Genomic DNA, 8,153 nt, shown 5'->3' with positions numbered 1-8,153 from the left:
GGCCCTCTTAGGTCCCTAAAAGCATAGTTAGGGAGTTTGGGATGGATATGTATACACTGCTATATTTAAAATAGATAACCAGTGAGGACCTACTGTATTGCACTGGGAACTCTGCTCAGTGTTGTTTAACAACCTAAGTGGGAAAAAATTTTGAAAAATAGATACATGGGGAATTCCCTGGTGGTCCAGTGGTTAAGACTTTGCCTTCCAATGCAGGGGCTGTGGGTTCGATCCCTGGTCAGGGAACTAAGATTCCACATGCCATGCTGTGTGATCAAAAGATTAAAAACATAATAGATACATTGATATATAACTTGATCACTTTGCTGTACACCCAAAACTATCAGAATACTTTTAATCAACTATACACCAATATAAAGTAAAATGTTAACAAAAAAGCAGTTTGGCCTTCACTCTATTGTTATTATTTTTGAAATATTTTCAGCCTTCACTTTAAATGAGATGGAATGCCTTTGGAGGGTTTTGCAGCAATTTCCATGAAAGTACCTAGATCAGTTCTGGCACATGGCAGGTGTTCAGAAAATGTTTGCTGGTTGACCCAAGATCTGGTTTGATCCTATCCATCTGCCTCTGCTACAACAGGAGCAGGTAGGGTTGGGGTCATGGTCACATTGTGTCATGACCTTTACACAGTGTAGGAAATGCCTCTGGACTTCTCAGGGTTGCCTGCAGCAGCTATCTGCTCCTCCATCACTGTCATTCCTTTGAAAGGCCAGAGCAGGTGGTGCAATGCAGGAGATTGATATTCTTGCCAATTGCCTGTTAGTTTTGATGCCTTTCTTAGGAACAAATTTGATAGTTATCATATTTCCTCTCGATCCACATGGATAAGAGTTCATTACGTATATTTACCTAGTAGTTTTAGAACCGTTAGGGAAGTTAATTATGCAGTGTTTAAGAGAGCATAAAAATAGAAAAACAAAGTGAGTTGATCAGAGAGGAAGAGTCACACCTGCTGGGTCTCTCACATGATCTTGATCCTGAGATACGGTTGTTCCAGGAGGAGAGTTGGCATCCACTGTTGAAAGGGAGGTTTCCCCTGCTTCTCTGTTCACAGATGTTCCTAACTAGCTCTGCTCATCTCTGAGAAAATCCGAAGATTAAGGTCAGAGATGTGTGCAGTTTACCACTTACTATTCAAAACAGTAATTTAAAAAACTCCTCTGATACAGTGAGCAAACAGAAAAAAAAAGCCATCTGCAAAATAAAATGTGGCTTTCTTGTTTTGCCTTTTATTTGTTTTAAGAAGGTGTTTAACCAATGCCTGCTAGTTCTGAGTCTTGTTGGTTGATGCTTCTAAACAGGAATAGAATTTAATCTTTTACTTAGCAATGTGTCCATTAATACTGTATTTCTTTTTTCTTAGCACACTTATTTTTATCTCATCATCTTTTTCACCTGCAAAATAATAAGACCTATTGACTCTTTGGTCACAACTGTGTTGGAAAATTTATCAGTGGAGAGTATATTTAAAATGAAAAATCTACAATTCAGTTGAAGAGAATGAATTTCACAGCTATAAGCAATCATTTTATGATTATGACTTATGGCCATGGTGGCAATTATAGTCATCAAATGTGTTTGCAACAAATGGGAGTAAACATCCCTGAAATCACAGAGAGTTTATTTTTTTTCAAAATAGGCACATTTATTAGTCATGTCTATGAAACATCATATAGAGTATCTAATGCGTCTATGGTTTTTACATTTTCAGGTTAACTGTGAGAATGAGATTTGTTGAAATAGATTGATAAAGAAGAAAATTGAAGTAAATAAGATGAGGAGCAGGGCAGATATGAGATTTATATTTTTCTAGACCAGATAATTATGATCAGACTCAGTTTAAATTGGACTCCGTGAAAACTGGTCCTATGAAAGTTGCCTGGGCAAGGCTAATTTGTGTTCAATGAATTTTTAGATATTGTCCAATTTCTTTACTTTCTTAAAAACCTGACTAATTGGAAGGAAATGTAATTTGGTATACTGTATGAACATTTCTTTTGATGAGTTGAAGTTGGCAGGGATGTATTTGTCTATTGAAATATGTTGTTAGGTTTGCAGCCCCGTTCCCAGCTTTTGATAATAGCCCTCACCCTCTCGCATCCTTGAATTCTTTACCATGAGATTTAGTGAATCTTTTTACAGATCCTTCTCTTCCAGCCATGGTGACTGGGTGAAGATAGGCAGATTGGGACAACCTAGTCCCAAAACTACAGGCATTGGTTTGGAAATAGACATATATGATCCAAATTGACCCAACTCAGTTTTCTTCCCTTTTTTTTTTTTTTTTTTTAATTGGAGCCAATTAAAGACTACTAATGAGGCCAGGAGTTGCTGGAAGCCACATGCCCTGTGTGGAAGATATAGGCCTGCATTGGAGAATTGCAGGAGATGCATGATGAATTGCCAGGAGAGACAAAAAGCAGAGGGAGAGTCCTGAACTTGAACTACCTCTGGGTCCAGCTAGACACCCAATTCTGGAGATGGAGTTGGCACGATTTTGTTTTTATGACTGAGATCGGATTTTTGAGAAAAGATGGCCTTGTATCTCCTCAGATGTTGGACAGTACTTTTCATATTCATTTAGAAATCTTGGTAAAACCCAAAGACAAGTTTATCTCACAAGTGGAGTTGAGTTCTTAAATTGCTTCTTTGTATTTATTAGTGATGCTTGAAAATACTTTATGTTTGTCTTTCATTCAGATGCAGCTAATATGCTGCTTATGTAATAGATGTCCTAGAAGCTGAAATTACCAACAGGCTATCTGGAAGATAGCTGAAAATATGACCTTTAAACTTTTCAGTGTGTATTTTTGTATTGCTAGTTCTCATTCTATATAGATTTATTTTTATAAAGAGGATCCCTGCTATGATAACCAACAAGGATTTAGCCTTATATCTGGACACTTTTATTATGCTGCATATATCTGTGGTCATGTAAAAACATAAACTATATGTTATAACACACACACACACACTTGCACTGAAACCCATCATGATGCAATTTGCCATTATTGAAACTAAGTAATCCTTGACTTATCACAGGCTCTGCAAAATATACTAAAGATACATGCAAGCTTACTGGTAAATTTTTTAAAGTCAGTTTAGATGATTTTTTTTTGTTGCAAAAAGTCCATCTCGCACTGGTTTTTATGCTGGCCATTTAGGAAAACAATTACTATCTGTGGCCTGCCAGGAGTCTGTGAAGCGTCCCACAGTCATCAATGTTCATATGTAGATGACATATTGCTATCTTGGACATCAACAGATGCGGCATTTTTGTACGGTACAGAAAGTAATGGTGCCTGACATTTCTAGGTTGAAAGCCCTTCTTTGTTTCTTGCACTAATGGAAATAGATTTTTGTGACCTTCTTGTTTACTTCAAGATTGTATGTAAATGTTTCAATCAAGTAGGGAGGTTTCTTCCTACTATCTCATGGAGGTTGGGAAATAAAGCTGAAGGGAGAAAGTTGCCAGAAAAGGAAAGATGATTTTAAAAACGGTTTAAATTCTATGTATCAAAGATAGAATAAAGATACCCGTGGTACTGTTTGTTTTGTTTTGTAGATGGTGAATGCATACATTTCCATAAAAGACTAGAGAATAAAATGCTTCTGAATAGAGATATTGAAACAGCTGAAATACACCTACTCCTTGGTAGCATTTCATGTTTAGGTGTTATTTTGTTCCTGAGCACAGAATAAAAAACCCATTACTCTGATTCTGAAGAGAAGAGTACTTCCAAGGTTGGATGGGACAGCGTTAGCATCTAGGACTTTCACAAAAGCCCACTTTAATCAGGGTTTCCCTGGTGGCTCAGATGGCAAGGAATCTGCCTGCAATGCAGGACACTAGGGCTTGATCCCTGGGTCAGGAAGATCCCCTGGAGGAGGGCATGGTAACCCACTCCAGTATTCGTGCATGGAAAATCCCACAGACAGAGGAGTCTGGCAGGGTCTCATAGGGTTGCAAACAGTTGGACACGACTGAGCGACTAAGCATACAGGCACCTTCCATAGGCCAGGAACCGTGAAGGTGCTAGAAATACATTGAGGAGCAAAACAGTCCAGACCCCTGGCAATGCATGATAGCCCTTTGTCCTGCCATGCACAGAGATGTATTGTATGCTCCTATAACCTGGTCCCATTTAAGGCATATTTCTCCAGATTTAAATAAAGCAAAGTGTGACATGATGGAGCCTATCATTGGGTCCTTAGAACCTGCAATGGTCTCTTGGTGGCTCCAGTCCAAAGAGTGAACAATTTCGAATGTGTCACTTCACTGGGTACAGGAATCAATATGGTTTGATAGGTATTCATTCATGCATTAGATTCTCCTCCAAACTTGAAGTGGAATAAGAAATAATTACTACAAAGCTCTAGGATGAATGTGAATGCTGAAATAATTGTATGATGCCTCCTTCTATTATCTGCTAGGTCTCTGTTTGCAGCATGGCATCTTGGGTTTGTGTTCTTGGGAGATTCAGGGTGTTCTTTAGTGATTAGGACCCATTGTGTTTATGATAGCTATTCATTCACGTTTTTCAAGATGGATGTGTGCATGAATTAGGCTGGATTGAGTTTCCTTTCTCTTTCCAGGTGAGCTTAAAAATCCAGGGGTGGAGTGGGGGTGGGGGGCCCACAACAGAGCAGGAGAATCAGATGCATCATCCCCACCTCCCGTTTTCATCTCTAAGTAATGCTTTTCACTATGTAAGTGCAAGCACCGCTTGTTGTGAGCCCCGAACAAAGAATCCTGATGTAGATTTCAATGTGTATGGACCATAATGTGCTGCTTTCTTGATAATGAGCTTTTGGCATTGAAATGAAAAGCAAACATATCATTAAGAAGGCGCTCCATAAAAACTGTCTGTCATATATCTTAAGCTTCATTAGTTTAGATTAATGACTGGCTTGATATACATGACAATAGGTGAAGCAAACCTTTGTTTATTTATTGACAATTAAATGTGGTGGTGACATGCATAAACAGGCTTCCCCCTGATTAGTTCCATCTTTTAAGTAACTTCGTGTTATAAAACTTGTTAACTACAGTATCATTTTATTGAGCTCTGCTGGGTGTATGATGTGATCTTCACTGAAAGGCATCAATATTGCAGCCATTCCTGGCAGTCACTGGAGCATTGTGCTCGCAGATTGGAGTTGATATCTCATTGTACAAATTCAGGGACCCAGAAAATGCCCAGTTATTGAGCCTCTGCCCTGGTAGGACAATGTTCTATTCACGGAATCTGGGTGTAAGGTCACAGACAGAAATCTGATGGAAGGATAAGATTCAAATTCATTTCAGGGTTTTGCCAAGGACCTTCCTGAAATTATGTGTTTGGAAGGCATGGAGCTTTTCCCAGAGTATCCTAACAGAATAATGCTTCATAATGCAATTCAAGGGAATCTGTAAATAAATATAGCCAGTTCTGATTAGGAAGCTGCTCTGAGACTAAGCAAGCCGGTCTTTTAAGATGCTGATAAGTCTGATACTACGTGGCTTCAGATGACATAAGCCCGCTTGTAAGAACACCTCTGTAGCAGACGTACCATTTTAGGGAAGAAGAATGAAGAGGAAAAGGGGAGAGGGGGAACATGGCATAAAATGTGTCTGCCTGTTAGCCTCCACTGAAATATTTGTGGTTTGCCTTTCCATGAATTCCAGAGTCAGAGGCTGTCAGGGATAATCAGCCCTTCCCATCACGGACACCCCGTGGCTCTCCTTAATAGCTTCCTTTTATGTGCCGTCAGACCTCAAAAATATATTTTAAAAAAGATTTATTTCGAAGGAGGCATAAAATAAAGTCTGTGTTGCAGTGGAGTATTACAGATGATTTCTGGACTCCATTCTGTGCCATCAGGCTCTCTGAAGAATTTTCATATAAAGTAAAAAAATAAACTCTCAGCCAGCTTGAAAGATAAGTCCTTTGAGAAAAGAAACCAGCTTACTCTACAAAGCCATTCACAACATCATGTGAAGGCAGATCTCTTTGGACGCTGGAGAACAGGGAAGCACCTTTGCTTTCCTTAGGGAACATTGGGCAAGAACTGAAAGTTTGAAAGAAAGAATGAGGTTAAACTAAGCAGTGTCTCATCTTATCTTCTTGTTGTCTGACTCTTTGTGACCCTATGGATCGTAGCCCACCAGGCTCCTCTGTCCGTGGGATTTTTCAGGCAAGAATATTGGAGTGAGTGGCTATTTCCTTCTCCAGGGATCTTCCTGACTCAGGGATTGAACCTGCATCTCCTGCATTGGAAGGTGTATTCTTTACAGCTGAGCCACCAGGGAAGCCCTTCATCTTACTTACACCCCTCCTCCACAACAAAGCTCACACACCAACCTTGTCCTAAGATAACTTTGCAATTGTTTTGTTCATAAGTGGTATTATTATTTTGTTTAATATGCAAAATCAACCCCTATGCTATAGAGGGTAATGAAACTCTGCTTCTTGAATTACTCTTTTCCTTTTCTTTTCATTGAATAAGCCATTCCTTCCCTTCTTACCCAGTCCTCCACCCCTACCCAATCTACATTACAACCTCATGAACAGTCACCTTAGCCTGTGAAGTTTGAGCTGGTGTATATTTCCCTGCAGACAGGGGCTTCAGATGGCAGCACTTGAACTTTATATGGGGTATAAACGATAAAAATACTGAATTACTATGTTTACAAATAAAACTAATATAGGAAGTCAACTATACTTCAATACAAAAAAAAGTGAAACTTACCCTTGTTTTATATCCATCTTTGATGAGTTTAACCCTTTGGGATAGTGCTAGGCCCTCCCAGAGGAGCAAGATGAGCACTGGAGGTCTGGCCGCATGGCTCAGTGGGAAAGAATCCACCTATCAATGCAGGAGACATGAGTTCAACCCTTGGATGAGGAAGATCCCTTGGAGAAGGAAATGACACCCCACTCCAGTAATCTTGCCTGGGAAATCCCATGGAGAGAGGAGGTTGGCAGGCAACAGTCCATGGGGTCACCAAGAGTCATACATGACTTAGCGACTAAGCAGCAAACTCCTGCAAGGGCTGTGGATGAACATGGGCCCTGGGGATTAAAAAGTAACCTTATTTCATATACTAATGCAGAGGTGCGGAATCTAGAAAAATGGTACAGATGAACCTATTTGCAGGGCAGGATAAAGACACAGACAGGTGAATGGGGTGGGGGTGAGAGGTGGGTGAGATAAATTGGGAGAGTGGCATTGACATACATACACTGCTGCTGCTAAGTCGCTTCAGTCGTGTCCGACTCTGTGTGACCCCATAGTCGGCGGCCCACCAGGCTCCCCTGTCCCTGGGATTCTCCAGGCAAGAACACTGGAGTGGGTTGCCATTTCCTTCTCCAATGCATGAAAGTGAAAGGTGAAAGTGAAGTCGCTCAGTCGTGTCTGACTCTTAGCGACCCCATGGACTGCAGCCTACCAGGCTCCTCCGTCCATGGGATTTTCCAGGCAAGAGTACTGGAGTGGGGTGCCATTGCCTTCTCTGTGTATAATAGCTAGTGGGAAGCTTCTGTACCACACAGAGAGCTCAGCTTGGCACCCTCTGATGATCTAGAGGGGTGGAATGAAGAGAGGTGGGAGGTCCAAGACGGAGGGGATATATACATATGTATAACCTATTTACTTCATTGTACAGCAGAAACTAAACAATATTGTAAAGCATCTATATTCCAATAATAATAATAAAAAGGAACCTTTCCCTGTGCCCTGGCTGTTGACTCTCTCCTTTCTTCTTCCTGGATTTAAAGACTTGAAAGTCCTGCTAAAACAGTGATGTGTTGAGCTTTGGGTTTTTCAGGCCCTTCATTGCCGAGCAATTCTCACCTGATAATCACTGTCATAAGCTGGCACTGAGGAGCACTTCAGTGTCTAGCTCCTTGTTTCTTTTCATGGTAAGCCCCATAATTATTTTTAAAATGACACCCTTCTAGTATAGGAAAGTCTGTTTATATTTGGAAAGAAAATTGCTCATGGTTTTCAGAACCTAGGAAGATGTTCAGTATCCCTGTAACATTTTTGCGGGTCTATTTAATCAAGATTGCCGGGAGAAATATCAATAACCTCAGATATGCAGATGACATCACTCTTATGGCAGAAAGTGAAGAGGAACTAAAAAG

At 40.3% G+C, this 8,153-nt stretch overlaps 1 long non-coding RNA gene across 1 annotated transcript; it reads right to left on the bottom strand.

Moving 5' to 3' along the window:
- Positions 1 to 724: 724 nt before the first annotated feature.
- Positions 725 to 6,867, bottom strand: LOC104987893. Its single transcript, XR_825180.1, has 2 exons — positions 6,757 to 6,867; positions 725 to 1,104 (listed from the first exon to the last, which is right to left on the bottom strand). It is a non-coding gene; the product is annotated as an uncharacterized LOC104987893 (long non-coding RNA).
- Positions 6,868 to 8,153: the final 1,286 nt, after the last annotated feature.

This window comes from Bison bison, unplaced genomic scaffold, assembly GCF_000754665.1.
Source record: "Bison bison bison isolate TAMUID 2011002044 unplaced genomic scaffold, Bison_UMD1.0 scf7180017864108, whole genome shotgun sequence".
NCBI lineage: Eukaryota > Metazoa > Chordata > Mammalia > Artiodactyla > Bovidae > Bison > Bison bison.
This window is presented reverse-complemented; position numbering and strand designations above follow the sequence as displayed.